Source organism: Sceloporus occidentalis, unplaced genomic scaffold (assembly GCF_023333645.1).
Source record: "Sceloporus occidentalis isolate IW3139 unplaced genomic scaffold, rSceOcc1.0.p SCAF_32, whole genome shotgun sequence".
Lineage (NCBI taxonomy): Eukaryota > Metazoa > Chordata > Lepidosauria > Squamata > Phrynosomatidae > Sceloporus > Sceloporus occidentalis.
Genome location: NW_028317012.1, coordinates 317,355 through 337,609, shown reverse-complemented (window position 1 = coordinate 337,609; position 20,255 = coordinate 317,355).

Sequence of the window (20,255 nt, the reverse complement as noted above, 5' to 3'; positions counted from 1 at the left end):
TCAGAGGACAAATATTGGTAGTATATGCCAATTTTTTTTTTTCTCTTTCAATAAGCATGAATACATTCTTTGGTTTGGAATGAAGTGATTGGAAAAAGGTTATTGTGTATTGGATTTGGAAATGATGCTACACAAAGCTACTTTACTGTAGGGACTTGTCATCTGTACATGAAATAAAAGCTAAAATAATCCAGCAGACAAAATGGGTAGGCTAGATGCTGAGTGGTTGATGTCTACATCAGGCATGATAGTTGTGGTTTCAACAGCTTCACTTCACTATTCATTTTGAAGGTCCAACTCTAGCAGGTTACTTCAGCTAGAAGAGCTGAACAGGTCCTACACAATGTTTAGCTCAATGGATGATGAACTCACACTGATTTAACTATACATTAAATAGGTCCACCTAAGCTTTTCTGTAACAGAAGCTTATTGGGTTTGCCCCATTATAATGCATAGTGATGACAAGGAGCTGAAACTACAACTCTCCTACCAGCTTGCCCCTTAATAAACCCTGTTAGTTCTCCATCCCATTCAGTACTCTGGTATTCATATTATAATCTGAAACAGATGATGGACTTTATTTAAACATGTTAAACAAGGAGATAAATATGCACCATCATTCTTCATTTTGTGCAGAAAGATTTGAAATATAAGACTTCTACATTCTAAAGCATTTCAAATGTTCTATAAACATTAATTCTACACTAATGAAAAGGCTTTTTTATTTAACCAAAGTAAATTGCTTTCTGAAGTGTACCTTATCTTATATAAAACACGCTTCTGACTCAAGCCTTGCGCTATTTTGCAAGACTGATGTATCAATATATTCTTTCACCCTTAACATTTGTTTCTTTATGATTCACTATGAATAAAATATGGATGCGCAATGCCTTTCTCTATGTTATTTTACATCATATTAAAAGATTTGTAATCATTTAAAATGATAAACTAAAATGCCACTGTCACCAAAAAAAATCTGCATTCTATAATGTGTCACAACTGGAGAAAAAATGTGCTTTAATTATTCTTTTACAGCCATTTCTATTATTTATAACAGGCCTAAGCTTTTCAGTATAATGAAAGAGCCATAAAATTGTCAACCGTGAAGTAAAACTGTGTGAGAAGATTGTCAATTTTACAGAATGCCAATGCAGGTCATTAAGCCGTGTTACTGGAATAATGCGGGGAAACAGTCACAAAAGCAATAATATAACAAATTTAAATTAAAATATAATGTGTGCATTAGAATTGGAAGGATTACAGATTTATACACAAAAGAGACTGTGTCGATAGAGGCAGTGCTTTTATTTATCACTTTAAATGATCAATTTTTAAATACCTTGAAACATATGTATAAAAACGCCCTTCATGGAACAAAAAAGGTAGAAATATAACAGAAATGTATATATTTTTCAATGGATGCTTGGAAATAATGATGGTTTTCTCCTCTATACCCATCTCTGCTAACATATTGTGTGTTTATGCCGTTCTGATTTGGTAATATTGGTTTATTTTATAGATGATGTAGCTTGACCCTTATAGGCATATCTTTGAAGTCCAAGGTGTGCATGATGCCTTCTTTTCCAATAAATCATCTTGTATCTCATTTTATCCGATATATAGATTAGACTAATCTACCTCTCCATTTATAGGTTGTACTGAACCAAACTCAACCTGTGCCTTCAGTGAATTACATATTTTGATGATCTAACCCAATTCCAGTGCAACCTATACATTAAAAGTACACAATATAACAACAAAACATCATCGTTTTTGGCTAGAGAAAGAACTGGCACCTGGGGCAACAGGGGGTATTGCCTCCCTAGGTAGGTTTGATGTATTGATTTTTGTCGGTTTTTTTTTTAAAGTATATATATATATATATATATATATTCGTGTGTGTGTGTATATATATAGACTGATCAGCCATAACATTATGACCACTGACAGGTGGAAGTTATTTACACTGATAATCTTGATAATCACCTGTAAGTGAGTGGGATATATTAGGCAGCAAGTAAGGATTTTGTCCTCAAAGTTAATGTGTTAGAAGCAGAAAAAAATGGGCAAGCGTAAGGATCTGAGTGACTTTGACGAGGGCCACATTTTCATGGCTAGACAACTGGTCAGAGCATTTCCAAAACTGCAGCTCTTGTGGGGTGTTCCTGGTCTGCAGTGGTCAGAATCTATCAAAATTGGTCCAAGGAAAGAAAAGCTGTGAACTGCTGTGAACCAGCGACAGGGTCATGGGCGTCCAAGGCTCATGGATGCACGTGGTGGGGAGAAGGCCGGCCCGTGTGGTCAAATCCAACAGACGAGCTACTGTTACTCAAATTGCTAAAGAAGTTAATGCTGGTTCTGATAGAAGGGTGTCAGTTACCATGCGTTGTTTACCTGGAGAACACATGGCACCAGGATGCATCCATGGAGGCCGCACCTCGCAATTTACAGTATGTGCTGCTAACTGTTGGTGCCAGATATTATAGCGCACCTTCAGAGGTCTTGTGGAGTCCATGCCTTGTTGGGTCAGGGCTGTTTTGGCAGCAAAAGGGACCTACACAATATTAGGTAGGTGGTCATGATGTTTTGGCTGATTGGTGTATATATATATATATATATAACCTGTGATGACTGGGCCCTCTTTCTGCTTCTTGTATTGGTTTTACATGCATATTTATATGTGAACAAGTTTACTGGATGGCGCATGTCTCTGCCAGATTGGAGGCTATTTATTACCGGGCAGCTTAGCTAGACTGTCTCCCCAGTACGAATATTGCCGGCCCTCACCTTGTTTGTCATGGACAGGCTCCGTGCAGCTCCTGTTTTTAGCTATATGTCAAGTTAGTTCATCTCTGTAATTAGTAATGTCTAGTAATGTCTAGGATAAATATACTATTAGGCCACAATTTAAAGATAAAAATATGTAATATATATACACATATCCTCAAATATATATATGTACACACACACACACACACACGTATATATATATTGGAGAATTAAGACTGGCCTGGGGAGCAACTGTCCCTGCCCCAGTCCCCCACAGCTGTGAGGTAATCACTTAATGTGAAACTGATTAGGACGTCGTTATTGAGGTCCAGGTGTGTACACAGGCCACACAGAAATGGACAGAGGAGCAGGGGAAGAAATCTTCAGAGTAAAAAAGGTACAGGTAGAAGATGTCCAGGAAACAGATTCAGCAATACATTAATCTCAATTGAAAACAAAGATGAAACCTGGAGTACAAGCATCTTATGCCTGTCATATATTTTATTTGAATTCTTATTATCAGGTACATGTTTTTGTAACTATATGATATACAGGGAGTGGTAGAATATATATATTTCAACACATGAGAATTTTCCTGTCTGTCAAAATCTAAATGCATGCAGCATGATAATTACAATTATGGTTTTTTTTTTCACCTACAAAAATCGAAAGTAGGAAACTGTACAATCATCCCTCTGCACATCTCTAAGGAGAACAAAATGCTTATTTCAAAAAACAGCAATAGTTTCCATATCCCCAAGTTATTTTTTACTTCCAAAGAAATAATAATTGCAGTTCTATGTTGTTAGATTTTTTTTTTATCAACTTCAAGGCAATATTTTTTTGCTGCAGTGTGTGCCATTTTACTTGATGCTCTCATTTTAATACATAGTTTAATTTTATTTATTTTTTTACAAAGAAAATAAAATCAGTGCCCAATTGCAAGGGACACAACATCACATAAACATAAAGTGCATATCAATTTCAGGAACAAGCAGAAGAGAGTAATCTTGCTGCTGGCGATGCATTTGTAATATGTATGTTTAAGGAAAAATATATATTTTTTTAAACACATAGGTACAGTGTCTTATTTAACATCTTGCCTTTATTTCAAATTAAAGGGAGTTTGCCATAAACATGTTTTAGCGAGTTATACTCGAGTGGGTGTCTGTATCGTATGTTTCTGGAATAAAGACAATCAAAGGATAATTTTATTATATGTTACTGTATTTTTTGTGTTAGGAATGCTTAGTAGAATCCTAGACTATATCATTTTGGCCTAAGCTCAAGGGCCGTACTTAACTTTGGCACTGCACTAGGCCTAAGCTAGTCCCTCTGCTATGATGTCATATCCCGGCGCTCTGCTTTTTAAGGACACATGGTGCTGGGCAAAAGTGATCAGTGATCTCCCTTTTAGCATTGGCAGTTCAGGGACTCTGATCACCTGAACAAATGATCAGGCTTCCTCTTACGTGGCTTACGAGGGGCTGATTCCCCACATGACTAGTTGGCCTGAGCCACAATACGCCACTACTAAGCTGCCAGATGTTTTAACAGGTATACATATGTTTGTTAATGATACTTTGCTACTGCGTTTAATATTGAACTCATCTTTGAATGGAGAGCTGATTTTCGCTGTTGATGTCATATTTGTATTGTTTGTAGGGTATCTAGCAACAATACTAAGTGAGTTTTTGTTACTTGAACCAAAAGATGGGTATTGTCATAAATGAAGATGTATGTTGCTATTCTTGCTACAACATGTGGCTTAGAAGAGGATGTTTGTTCGCAGCATAAATATTTAGGCATATATGTTGCACGCTGTGTCACATGTGACGCAATCAGTCCTGTAGACAGAGGCGCAGCCTCCATACTATAAATGAGCCAGTTGGTTACATCAAAGATCTAAAAAATGTAGTGACATTTATACTGATCTTTGGAGTGTAAAGCCGGATTTTTGTTTCTGTTCGCTTGAAAGCGTTTTGTTGATGTGGCCAAAATTGTATCTCTTATGTGTAACATCTATAAGTTAAAAATCCCAGCAGAAAGGATGGAGTAATGAGCTTGAAAAGGCCTTAAATGCCTTTCCTCACACCCCTAAAGGTCAAGGTAGACACACGATGTTCAATGTGATTCTTAGTACTGTTATGTCTGCTATTCTAATAGGGAGGCAACATCATTTTGAACATGGAAATAGATTAGACATTAGGTGGGTTATGGTTAACAAGTCTTAATTATTATTATTAACTACATACATACATTACATACTGTATATTGTAATAGGCATACATTACTAATAATAACATTATAGAAGCTATATGAGGAATACTAGTGCTGAAATTATATTGTAATAAATCCCCACTCCATTTGAACTAGATTGTAATTAATTGTGTTGGGTAATACGATATACAATTAGAAGGACAAGTGTTAAAGTACACAGAAGAACACTCTGTTGGAATATTGTTTAAAACCATTAAACAGTTTAATTATTTTATTTATGGCGTGTGTAATCATTTCCTTATCAATTCCTTTAAAATTTGACAGAGCAGAGTGCGATCACAATTAAAACCATCGTAAAAGTTGTTGTACAGTACTTGTAATTTTGACTTGCACTTAACATATTGGTTGACAGGTTAAATGACTGTTCTGCTAAGATAATTTTGTTAATCCCAGGACAAGCCATGGAGACATTGAGCATTGTCTAATAAAAGATAAATGGAAATATGACTGTGAGGATTAAAATGGATATATCCGGGGAACTAATAGTTGTGAGACATACGGAGGCATATCTGTGTAGCGCTAATTAATCCTGCTTCTTAAAATAGATGCCATGCACTGAACTATTCAATTATTTGTGTACTTTTGTAAGTAACGACTTGCGTTAGCAAGCAAATGGATAATGTAATGTAAACATACGAGGCTGCACATAGGTTAGAGCAGCTGCAGTAATAATAAGATAATGATGTCATCTTCCTACATCCATTAGAAATTAGAATTTGTACATTTAACAGCAGTAGGCGGCATGCGTTCACCACAACTAAATAACTAACAATGTGTGCTTTGTCAAATTAGTATTTAAGTATGAATATGAGTTTCCAAGTTTTCCAGAGTAGTTGCTAGACAGCACCACATCTCCAAACCCCACAAGGGGGTCCTACAACGAATACCTTAACATTTATGAAAGCGATAAACACATGGCTATTGTAACATCAACCATTGATGAAAACATATTTTATGGGATGCATTTTTAGATTTTCTTTATTTTTGTTTGAAAATTTTCTATTTTAATACTGTGATACAGCAATCTCATATAGTAATCAACTGCCCGATACTGAAGGAATGTTTGTAGTGCACCCAGGGTATCCTGGTGAGGCCAGGCACAATTATGAAGGCCCAACCTCGCTGGGCTTTTACTGGAGGAGGCACTTGGTTGGCCCCATATCCAGTGAGATTCCTTCAAAGTCTCCCTATACATTGAATAATGCATTATAGAGGGCCCTTCTTGCTGCAGAAATCGGCTAATGTTAGCCCTTCATAATGAATAGTAAAAGAAGGAAGTTAAAAGAAACAAAAAGGAAGTAAAAAAACCATGAGGTTCCTGCCAACTCTTTAGTGAATAAACCCAATTAATACCTTATATGCTTTGTATACAATATCAAGTCTTTTTCTACCACTGATCAAAGCATCTTAATATAAATAAAAGTAAAACAAATAATTTTATTTGGAAGTAAGTAAAAAAAAATATTATAAATAAATCAATTATTTGCATAGCCAAAAAGTATGGTGTCTATAGTTAATTTTATATGACAATAAAGTGAAACATTTGCCAATACCTAACTAGTATAATCAATAACCATGTATGTTTATCTATTAAACACCATCTGTATCCGCAATCGTAACAAAGGATGGTAATATTTGAAATGGGCAGGTAGAGATTACAAAGGAAAACGGCAACTTGCCCAACAATCACAATACCTGTAGCATTAACAAGTTAAAAATGCAACACTATGAAACAATGTATGGTTACAATGAAATATTTTATTCAATAATCATGACATTGTATGAATTCAAAATATGGAGAGATGGACAGTGTATCAAAAATCCAATGCATCATCTTATTGACAAAAAATATTTTGTTTTATTAACGACACTTATTTTATACATAATATTATGGTGTGAACTGTTACACGTGATGCCAAATGATTAATCATTTTTTTCTTCTTATGAATTTGATTTTCTCCACTGAGAGGAATTGCTTATTTAAGTAGCGGCCAATAATTCTTAAGCTAACTGCATGTAGAAAGTCCAACTTTTCATTAACTAATTCCCCTGGGAAGGATTCTTTAACTAAAGCTAAAGCTTTATTTAATTGTTAACATATATGTAACATGATGGAGTTTGAATTCAAACTCCTACTCAGTACATTTTATGTTTTTGAAAAGGTTTTTCTTCCCTTCAGATGCTGTATGGGATGGGACAATTCAACAAACAGTTCTCTGCTTTGAATCAAATCAAGGTATGACTTAATTTTTTAAAAGATTATTAACAGATAGACATTTTTTGTTTATATTATATAAACATAAGAATTAAAAATACCCATTGTACAGCGCTACGGAATTCGATGGCACTATATAAAACAATAAGTAAATAATAATAATAAAAATACCCAGTAATACATTACATGTTCCTAGTCACTTAACTGGTAATACAGAGCTCAAGCTCAACTTCTAAAACTAGAGGGTCAGTGGTTTAGATGTAAGGCGATTTTGCTTTACTGAGATGGTAGATAAATGGAACAGCGGTAGAGGCTAATACAGTAAGGGAATAATGTTAGGATAGAGGACTGATTAGGATGTGAGTCTAACGGTAGGAACAATGGGCAGAGTAGTTAGGCCAAGTTGTTCTTATATGCCATCAAATTAAATGTTTCTATTATTGGTATCAGGGCTTATTCAACACAAGTCTTGATTTACACCATTAAGACTTACTTATTGTCATTTACAATTGTCATTGTCAATAACTACATTAGTAATGATAATGGTATTCTGAATGTGTGCTCTCTCTGGAAGCATCTGGGCAAATGTGATGGGGGATTGTTGAATAACAAATGTTTGACATAGAATAATGTAATACTATGCATTAAGGAAAATTATATATATTATATATAAATCAGAATTATTAATAGGGAAACACCCTTCAATTAATTGGGATAGCAGTGCACAATACCAACTAGAAACAGCAAAAGATCCCAAGAGTTTGTTTCATATAAAAAGGGAAATATTGCCTTCTAAAATAATTAATACATAATATTCTAATGGGAGGATATACAATTATATATAGTACAGAATCATAATATCCGTCAAGGAAAAAAAGTTTTCATTACCATTTTCAGATTAAATTCAACCTTTTCTGCGATGCACAAAAGGTACTTGTACGGATTTTAGAGCCTTTTTTTTTAACCTTTATAACCATATAACACGAAGATGTTAAGAAAAAAAAAATCTCTGGTGTTTCTCTAAAAATATTCAAGGATCAATGGATTATTCTAAACAGTTACACTGAACACAGATTTACAACCGTTGAGAAAAGCCAATAAGCAAAATTAGCTGTTGGAAATTTGCTAACTCCTATCTATATCAATGGACTCCCATGTTCCAAAGCCATTACTTCTCTGTATGTAATTTAAGTTTGGCACACATATTATTCCATAGTCCCATTGCTAATTGGCAGCTGGGTTAGGTGTATATATATAATCATGTTTCCCTTCTCATTAGTGTTTTAATATAGATAGTGCCTTGTATTGGTGTCAAGCTATGTTATGTTTGTTCATCAACACTGTTTTTTTACCACTTACATTAAAAGTGCTTTGATATAGTAAGCAAGCTTATGTGCTTTGATGAAAACACTAGGGCCGTAATTAATGTGTTTGATTTTGACAGCTGGTATTTTTGATTATTTTTGAGAATTGATGCCCTTGCAGCTGGCCATGCAATGAGGATTACTCTGTTCCTTTCCAGTATAGTTTCAGTTGTAAAAATGGTTTATTTTATTGATGTATTTATTTAAGTGTTCAACATCAATTTGCCATGAAGCTATGTTTACTATGTTATATGTATCATATTAAAATAGATATGACTACATGGTAAACTATGTGCTATGACTAAATGGAAACATATAAATTACTTTTTAGCATATATTAAAATTAAAAAGTCCAAATGTATTATTAAAGCTTGAACCAATTGATAAGGAAGAAAGGGAGAGAATGAGGAAGGAAAGCAGGAAGAAGGAAGAGAATGAGGAAATGTTGAGGTAGCATTTAGCTGACCCAACACTGTGGTGCTCTATACAAATGTTTAGCCTGGTAAATTAAAGACAAGGATACAAACACAGCTTGTTGGCCTTTTTTAGGCTTCACTTGCAATTATTATGAGTTTGCTAGAGAAAAGACCTCTTGATGTTCCTAAGCAGTATTGACCTAAACAGGTGAACAAATGGCTTTTAAACTGAGTAACTGCTTTAGATGAAAACATACCTTTAGGGAATGAATGACATTTTCATTTTCTAATAGCCAAAATCAGCCTGCATTTGCTAAAAATGAGATTACATTTCTTTACTGTACTACAATTACACCAAAAAAAATTTTTTTTTAAATTATTTTTCTAGCTTACAGGGACTGTGCCATTAGACTTTTATCTTATGTACCATAATAAAAGGGATTTTAACACCTGTGCTTTCTATTTAGCTATATTAACAAAAGCAGTGATGAGACACGCAAGTTTTCACTTGGTTACCATTCATCCAAGATAACTACCAAGCATTTATTGAGCTAGAAAAAGTGCTCGTGTTCTGAGAATCTCAGGAAAGCAAAATCCAATTATTTTTGGGTCTTTTTTTCTATGTGAGTAAAAGCTTTACCTTCTAATGCACAGTTCACCATTCTGTAGATTAACAGGCTTATCTGTCACAGTCAGTTATCACCCAGAGTCATTATTCATGTTCTCTCTATCAAGTTTTCTATATGTTTCTGGTTTCTTTCTGATCATGGTGAACTAAAATATATTTTTATCCAAACGATTGACATACGTTTTATTTATCAGGCCTAGAGAGATTATTTTTGTTAGAAATTCATGAATGATGGTTTGAAAAAGCATGTTTTGTAAATTGTAAAATAAATACAAAAAACTAAATCTGTTTACACTTAGTATTGCGTTATTTAAAACCCTTGACAAAATCCCCAGCAATTTTTAATGGAAAAACCCTTCTAGAATCCTTCTAGAAATTCTTGTAGCATTTTTTAGAATATTTCAAAGTCCTTTCCAGAGGTAACTAGGTAGTCACTAGGCCCTGACTGGCTACCTGCACACCTGGCAATTGCCCCATACCCAATATGCCAATCAAAACATAGAGCTCAGCTGTGCATATCCAGCCACGGGCAGCATCAATCCTCTGGACTTCCATCCAAGCCGCCCCGTGATTGCCAGTCCGGCCCTGGTAGTCTCATGTCTCGGCATGCCCACTAAAAAGTAACATTGAGCCAGCATAAAATCATGCAGAATACCTGCAAAACAATGAAACAAATTCAACTTTACAAACCTTGTGGCTTTCTAGATAAAAGTCCTTTAAATATTTTTGACATACCTCTAACTGCAGAAAGCTGGGTCCAGGGAAATCAGATCCAGTAGTGCATCTGTACCTGAAAACTTTCTATTGTTTTAGCAAAAGGCCAGACTAATGCCAGACTAGCCATTTAAGGCCAACAATAATCTCTTTACCCGTGCCAGGCCAGCAGTAGTTATCACCATCATTCCAAGGCAACAGTCAGACTTTTCAAGGTCAACAATCAGCCTGAGAATACATGATTTGTAACCAAACAGAAAATACAAAAGCAACAGCCCTCCCCTTCAACAAGTTAGTGACTAGACGTCACAAAGAACAACATCCTCATAATAAAAACAGGTCATGTGTTGTTACAGGCGATAAAAGTCTAAGCTCCCAGCCAACCTCAGAACTCAAGGTCGGTGGGAAAACCTACTAGATGAACTTAATACTCGAACAACAGTCCGGTACAGCAAAGGTTATCAATTTCCTCGACTAAGCAAGGTAGGCGATCATTAAAAATATATAGGGTTAGGGAGCAGGATATTAGTATGATACCAGCAACTCAATATCTGCAACATCTCTCACTTTATAGTTTGAATTAACATGTAAATGTCTAAACATCTATCAGCATCTCTCTTGCTGTTCCAAAACCATATACATTAGGCCATTTTTTCTCTTTTTATATTAGCAATTTCTCTTTATGACATCTGTCTGTCCCTAAGGAATCCCAGTTGACATGGAGCTAACAAGTTAAAAGTAGTCACATATTATAAAAGTAAAAACATTAAAAAGAAAGATTAACATTGAGCTTTTTCACAAAACAATGGCTACAGGGCAACCTTTTCCCATGTGGACAATGGCTTACCTTATCATAAAACTGTACATACTGGGTTTTTGTTATCCAAATAAGTTCTAGCTTTTTGTAGACTCAGTCTCTATAACTTTTTGTGTGATATGAATGTGTTAAACTCTTACGCACTTAGTATGCCTATAGGATGTCTATGTTTTGATAAGCTACCAATATCAAATGTAGAAAGAATATTACTTTCACGTTTATTGAAAAGTCAGATGCATAAATATGAAGATACAGTCTTTATAACCCCTCAGGCACATGGAAATTGTTAGATTGGAGAAGGTAGAAGAAATATCTGTTTTGCCATCAATATAATAACATGAGCAAATTATGATTTTTAACTTTAAATCAGCCAGTCCCATAAGTACCAAGGAGGCACCTCTGGTTCAATGTGAATTATGAAAAATAATAAACCCCAACTAGCCCTCCTGTGCATTTCATATTATTATTTGGTTATTATGTGTACCTCCCATTTTAAAACACAGAAAATTCTATTGACTTCCTGTAGCTAAAAGGCTACAATAAAGTCTTTAAACAATGGTATAGCCTATGTTTGCCAAAGGTGAATATAGCAAAATATGACTGAGGTATGGTATCCCATTTTAACCATATATAATACACATTTTATGTATAATACTCACATGGAACTTGTTGTAGGGATATGTATGTATATTTTGATTGTTTATTTATTATGCATCCATAATGTTCCCCAGATTATTTAAACAATATCTGTAATTTTGGCACACATAAAATAATAATATTTGCACCACCTGTTCTGATTCCACAGGGCACTAAAATACAACCCCCACGCTCGCACCCTTTAACACATAGTAACAACATTCCTCTCATTCTGTGAACTATGCAGGGCTCTCCTTTGAACAGTAAAATGCTGGCATGAACCTATTCCCAAACTTAAATGAGCTAAACTATTAATACAATTTTTTTTGTGTGTATAAATTTGGATTAATCTAAAAGTAGTTGTATGAAATAGAGTTTGCATTTTAAATACTTAAGTAATTTAAATAACTTTGATATTACACTACCAAATATCTTCTAACAGATATGAGAGCAGACGTGCCATGTATTTTTCTATTATCTAGAGTTACAAGATGGAGGGATCAAAATGTATTATTAAACACAACAAAAAGGGTAAAATATTTTTATTTGAATCTAACAGAGGACAATATATTTTAATGTTCCATTGATTCATGTAAAATTTATTTAAGGTGAATTGCCCACTATAAAAATCCATGTTACTTCAACCCATGAAAGTTAAAGTGCTTTTTTTTTTTTTAGAAGAAAAATGTACTTTCCATAGAAAATATATGTTCCATATACCCAAAAATGACATTATTAGGTTTTGTTATTGATTTTCTTTTGCTAAGACATATGGTCCAGTTTTCTTTAATCCTGCAAATTTCTTCTAAATAAAATCAGTTCAGTTGAATCCTCCTACAGATAAATGAATAATGATTAAGAATGTTTGTAGGCAGCATATCTTTTAGTGTGCATTCAAGTATGTTAATATACACAAATCACACACATTCTAGTTTGAATAGTTTCTCCAACAAGAGTTGCAGATGAATAGGAGGACCTTTTATTAACTTCTGCTCTCATTTACACTTAATCAACATTTTGAGAGTGGTCTTTTGAATGACACAGGGCTTTCATGCCTTATTTCATGGTGAGTCACGCTCACAAAGCATTACTTTTCCTGCACTGCAAATCTTCTCACACTCAAAGCAGCCAATCTCACATTAAAACAATAAAAAGGAAAAACGAGGATATGAATGAAAACAACAGATTACAGTTGCTTTCTATAGGATTTCACGATAAAAGAAAGAATCCTGAAATAGAATGTTAACTGTGTATGTGTGAGCATGGATGTGTAATTGTGTGTGTGTGTGTGTGTGTGTGTGAGCATGAATGTGTAATTGTGTGTGTGTACATGAATATGTAATTATATGTGTGTGAGCATGGATGTGTAATTGTGTATACATAAATGTGTAATTGTGTGTGTGTGCAAGCATGGATGTGTAATGTGTGTGAGCAAAGATGGATAATTGTGTGCGTGTGTGTGTCAGCGTGGATGTGAAATTGTGCGTGAGAGAGAGCATGGATGTGTAAGCATGAATGCATGTGTGTGTGTGTGAGCATGGATGTGTGTGTTAGCGAGTATGAGTAAGTGTAATTTGTATAAGTGTGTTTACATATGTGTGCCAGAGTGTATGTTGGAAGGGGGCAGAGGGCAAAGAAGGCACAGACAAGTTGTTTGGGAAGCAATGATGGAACCTACCAACTGTTGAAGTTGGGGTGCAATCTTTGCACCAGGGCCCTGTGGTTTCTAGCTATGCCCCCGCATGGAATGACCCTGTTACATGTATATTCAAACACAGATTTTACTAATTATTATAGTGTTTTTTTTATCATCATTCTATAGTAGAGTATGCATGCATATGATTTTCATACTTTATAAATGTAAATCCATTGCTTTTCTTACATATATTACCATCCTAAAGTTTTAGCTTCTTATTCTTTTTTTTTTGGTTAATTATGCACCGGGTGTTGTTGGGGTATACAATTCATTTAATTTGCTCTACAAATGATCCTTAGAAGAATTCACCCATCAAACCCCCATGAACAGTACCAACTAAATGCAAACACTCCTTAATCACTATCCTGTTAATGAATACCCAACAATATAAAACTATACATTGCATCCTTATGATAACCTTTGTCACACATTCTCGTTTATCTTACAGCTGCTAAAACACAATAAGAAACGGAAAGAAGGTTTGAGGTGCACAGTTTAAGTTGCATCATCTTTACCTTCAGGGCAAACAGCAGCAGCTGCATAAATTGCTATGTTTACTCATGGTTTAGCTGCATTATTAACTAAAACTTACTTTGTCAGCCACCAATAATATGAAAACTATTCCACATTAGCCTTCCCTTTCTTGTAGTGACTTATTCTATGAACAAAACTTCAAAGGAGACACCCAGGCAAAACTGATCAAAGTTGTCAAAACCTGAAATTTCTGTTGTCATCTTTAGCCATGTAATTAAAATTAATATATCCACATGTATGAACCAACACGACTGACATGTGTCATCACATTTTGCCTGAACATGTCATTTCATGTAAGGTTTCTTGAATAAATTCATCTTTGAATGACTCCTTGGTATATTGGATAAGGATATTTTTATCATTTAACTTATCCAATGTCAAGTTTCTCGTATTTTAAAAAAAAACAAATAAAACAAACCCCTTCAAGCATGAAAATGTCTAACAGGACTGGGTTGGCAAGTAATTTGTCATAATTAGGACTAAAACCAAAGCTTTCTAAACGCTAAAAATATTGTGAATTCTAGGTCTAAAATAATGATTACATTAAAATATCAATGCAATAATTGTCATGTAGTTACAAAAATAAAAAAACACATGGTCACATGTTATACAATAAAAATGTTACATACATACTTTAAAGTGTATTTGTAAATTACAGAATATTGGGTTATGAATTCAAGGCGGAAGACCTTGCCCTAGAGCCCCATTGAGCCCAATATACTTATACTTGGGCTATTAATATTTCATTTCTTATAATGTTGGCTTTACCTGGTGGTTTCAGGGTAAGAGAAGAAATATTGCTTATTTTCTGGTGTCTAAAAAAATGTGTTGGAGTCCAACATGCGATTTGTTTCTCATTATGGAACCTAATTATTTGATTAATTGCTTTCTTTGTGCAAGACTCATTGTTATAAAATTATCTCTAGTCTATTCCTATATTGAACATCGGTTCCCAATCTTTGTACAATTATAAAATGTGATCATAATGGCACAATTAACACACAATAGGAAATGTTAATAAAATCCTAATAACTAATGAAAATAGAAGACTATGTGTAGTCTAAGATATCAACTAATAGGAATGATTTACCAATGTATAACAGCATACATTTAATGAGGTCCAGTATGGTAAAGTGGCCATGAACATTCGTAAGGTCATTAGGTTACTTTATGCCTCACGTCTTAAAGACCTAGTCCTCAAGCTTTGAGGTGCAATATACAAACGCAAGAGACTACCAAAATGCTGTAAGGTAAAAAGCCATGTTATGAGTGATACCATTCGACAAGCTTTATAGTTCATCAGGTTCAGCAGGTACTTAAAAAACGTCCCCACATACTGATAACAGGTAAATCCTTAAAATGCCACATTGTACCACATTTATTTCAGGTATCCTAACAGATATATATATATATAAAGAGAACATAGCCATAATGATTATAATTAGCATTGCTACACATAGTGATTCAAATGAACAAGTAAATGGTTTGCGATATAGTTTTGGTTATTCATTGAGATTCGATCGGTTATGTTGGCAGTTAAAACATGGTGGGCAGAGGATTGTAGTATTTTAGAAAGCTCAGTAAATTTTGTTATTGTATAATTTTGAGCCAATTCAGTAGTACTTTAAGATCAAACCCAGACCCCCAATGCCATTAAATTTAAATTCAGTGCAAGACTGCAAGAATATATGTAAGCTACTTCATTATTATGGGCACGTTTGTTACATTTTTCTAAATCCAATTCCTGGAGTAATTTAGAAACACTCCACATAATTCTATGAAATATAAGTTTTCCAATGTATTAATATATTTTATCGTCTGCTAATTTCATACAAAGACAGCTGGATTATTTCCAACTTTGATCAATAACCTAACCATCCAACTCCATTATGCAGAGCCCGTTCATAGTTCTAAATATTAGTTCTTTCCATATTACATCATATATTCTTACCATATCTATGATTCTATGAATAGTCATGAATAATTAAATTAAGAGTAATTCATCGTTACATCTAAAAAATATTTACAGGATATGTGTGCAGATTTTATGATTTATGATATTAAACACTGAATTGGAAGAGATGGTTTATGGCTACACCTTCATCATTCACATTAAGATTTTGACATTTCTTGCATAAATAATTACACTAAAGATCAATATTGAACCACTTCATCCTTCATAAGTCACATCATTAATTAAGGTAGTGAACATTTAAAATGAATGTGGTGACGTTCAGACTGCATAACATTATATAATAATTGAATCAACAGAAAATAGTGTAAGTTCACTAACCATCTTATCTTCATTTTATACCTATATTGAGGTTGCTTGAGGCTTATTCTCGTTCACTGATACTAAATGGCTAAACATATCTATTCAAGCTACATAGCAATATCTAAAAAGTCAATTAACGTATGCACAATTTTATTCATCTTAGCATTAATAAGACAAATTAAAATGTTGTTGCCTCTCATGGTCATGGCCCTGCCCCCAGCTGCGCTTCTTCTGCCCTAAGAGAGCTGGCGTAAAGCCTACCTCTGTCTATGGTATTTTAGGTGCCCTGAACTATAATCAATTGAGTAATCAATTGTTGCTAAGTGCCACTAGGTGATAATGAGGTGACCACAAAGAGCCTATGTGATTATTTTACATTTGAAAATAGGATAATGGATCAAAACTTAAATAGAATGAATTTGTGCTAGCTTTCAAAACTATGAAATACATTGGTTAAACTGTCTTTTTATATGTCTCGGTTAAATGTGAAGTATTAAATAAAAGAAAAGGTGCTTGAAATTAAACAAAGAAACAATTAAACAAAGTAATGAGATTATTACAGCAAATATCTCTCTCTAGTCACTTGATTATTATTGTTTTGCCTATACACTGCCAACAATTTACACTTCTTACAATCCATACATTCAAAGGGTCTGGCAGACTAAGAACAGATACATTAGGTAAAGAGGGGCCTGCTCGTGATTACCACTTAATGGCACTTAGTAACAATCTCAATACCATTGAGGTAGTATATGTTTCTAATCCCTGATTCTAGCAAGCACTAGGATGGTGTATCTTCTCCTTGCCATCTTTATTTCTGCTATGGAACAGCCCTGTATCCAAAAAGAACGATTTTTCTGTCTACTGTAGCTTCTTAGTTGTCTATTAGTTGAAGGTTTTATTGTTAACCATGCTTATATAGATTTTCTCTATGTTGCCACCATTGGTAAGTGGCTGCTGATGTGGATGAGTAAAGCTCGCTACTTAAAGAGAGCAATAAAACTAGTTATGTTCTGCTTGTAGACCCATGAACAGTTACTTTCTCTTGCAAAGGAATTGTAATAAATTGACAAAACGATCCCCCCGTAAATCTGTTAGACATATTTTGTAGAGATACATGGTGTCCCCATTGTGTTTACTCTACACGTATACTTTAATAGTAGAGTACTTTCTAATATAGTTTTTCCGCATATTAGTTAAGTGGAATAATAATCTCCTTCAACTCTCACAACATCGGAGGATCGTTTGATAAAATTAGGTGTTGTTTTGAAGATAGGGATACCTTTTAGACCAAAGGTCAAATAGAGCAATTACTAAGAAATCTATTCAAAAAATGACCCACACCAATACACCAATATGCTTACGTCTCCTTCATGTGTTATAATGGTTTATTTTTATGTTACTTTACACTCGTATTAATACATAAAAATTATGTTATGGCCATAACAGCATACTACCCTACTAGTTTCTATGTTTTCATCTTCTTTGGAGGAGTGAAGTCACAGCAGAAAATGAATAAGCTCTATCATAGACAACAAGACCAAAACATACAAAAAGTCTAAATATTTATCTATTATCTGTCTATAGCGTTGTAAGAGTATATGAACATAAAAAATTTATATTCTTGTGTATTACTCATTAATTATATTTCAATTAACATTAAATATAATGTAGCCTATATTAGAAAGTTAAAACTTTTGTTGCAGTTTTTATTTTTGTCACAAATCTACTCTAATGAACTTAATGAAGATTAATGAAAAGTCAGGGCCATCTGCCTTTGAGGAGCGCTCAAAACATACAGTTAAGTCAATGCTCAGAAACATAATTTGGAGGGGAAAAAATAATGGAAACACACTGTCTGTATTATAATTAACATTTTCTTAAAAATTTCAACGATTCAACTTTTTTTTAAATGTCAGACATCAAATATTTGTAAATTGGATTCTGTGTCTCCGTGATACTGCTAGATGAAAGGACAAAGACTGGACACAATGGAGGGATCCATGTTCTTTCAAAAGGGGAAGCTTGGGTTAAGCACTCACAAGAACAGATGTTACAGACGATTCTAAATGAACTCTTCTGCAGTATATCATGATAATGAGCTTTGTCAGATTGGGAAAAAAATGCAGGGAAGATGAAATAATGCATTTCAAATTGGCATGTTTAAGAATAAATCATTTCACTCAAGAATATTCTAGACCGTGAAAAAATATTTAAAAAATAAAAAAAGCATTAACATTTACCGAGGAAAATGTACTCCAATAATGTTGGACTTTATAATGTTTTGTATAAAAATATGATTATATGGCCTTTAAATTGAAATTTCACTGGACTAATAAAAAAATATTTAACCAATTGTGGGTGGTTCGATGAAGAGATGATGGGTGGGTAGAGAGAGAGATAGATAGATAGATAGATAGATAGATAGATAGATAGATAGATAAATGCCAGACACATTTTGTATTTTTATTATTAGTAAGAGGACTGTACAGGCAAAGCTATTTCAATAATTCTATTTAAAATAGCATATTTAAATTCATTTTTCAATTTCAAATCTAAAAGCAAGAAAACAAGTAAAAGAAAGAATCCAGTAGTTATGACATTAACTACACAAATACACAATCAGCCATTTTATTTACCCTTTTATGCTTTGTGGATATTTTTAAAGTAAACGTGATATTGTTTTGGTTTAATGTTTTAAATGATTATTATTTTGTGTAAGTTGGGTGGTCTTTGCCGTTTGGAGGCAAGGTTTTCTTTCTGTGGATTAAGGCAGAAAGAATTGTCAGCGTGAAAACAATAGAATTTATCTTCAGTGATGTTGTCTGACACATAAAGAAAACCCTGAATAGTTGCCATGGTAATAAATGTGTAGGACTTATGCATGCATTTTCTGCTATAGGATTTTGATTAATGGTATTGACTAAAAAGTCTGGAGCAGAGGAGAATAAGTCTTGTAAGAAAATGTAGTTTAATATGTCATTTTAATGCACCAAGCGGCACGCTTTTGTATTACTCAATGAAAAACGTATGTTTCATAAACAGGATTCTTAAAGGGAATTTCATTTTCTGTTGCTTAAATATTTATACAGACATGGATTGAATTTCTGATAATGCATCAGCTTTAATTATTGCAGGCTTACTTGAAAATAAGAGGCATTGAGACCAACATGTACTTAAAAAATAAGTTTCTTAGAGTGGGTTTAACCCTTGTCTTGAAAAGCGACCAGGAAGCAAATTTCGGACTCCGCTGCAGAAAATGGTTAAAAAGGTGTCTTGGTATTGTGTTAAATGCCTAAGGGCTTTGCACAAAACATGCTTTGAATATATAACATTACCCTCCCCCAACAAACCATTAGACCGGTTTGAGTTTCAAAATGAGCTTTTTTTTCCCTTATTTCTTTCATGTGTCTGTTGCAAATTAACACACACACCAAATATATATTTTCTAGGCTTTCTTGATGTGTTTCATAAAAGATCCATTTCAAAAGTGTTCTGCCTTGCGAGTGAACAGCTCCAGTCAATAATCTTGTTACAGTAACCTAAGCAATTTTTATAAGGCATATTTTTGGTTGACTTATTCTCCTGAAGTCACATTGAATTTTTCAGACCTAAAACGATCCCCTTTCCTAACTAAAGAGGAGCATTTTATATATCGAGAAGAACAGCAGTATATAAATGTAGTATACCTACTTTAAAATAGGAATGCAGACAAACCACCTTAATCACTTAATAATATAGTGATATATAGTATTTATATTATTGAACAATATCTACTTTAAATGGTAGAACTGAGTCATTGGAAAATGCACTCCCCGGAGTTACCATGAAAAAGCAGTCTTTACTGCCTGTGGTGACTCCCTTACAGAAATAAAAAACATGGCGGTGAAAATTATATTTTCCAAATCACA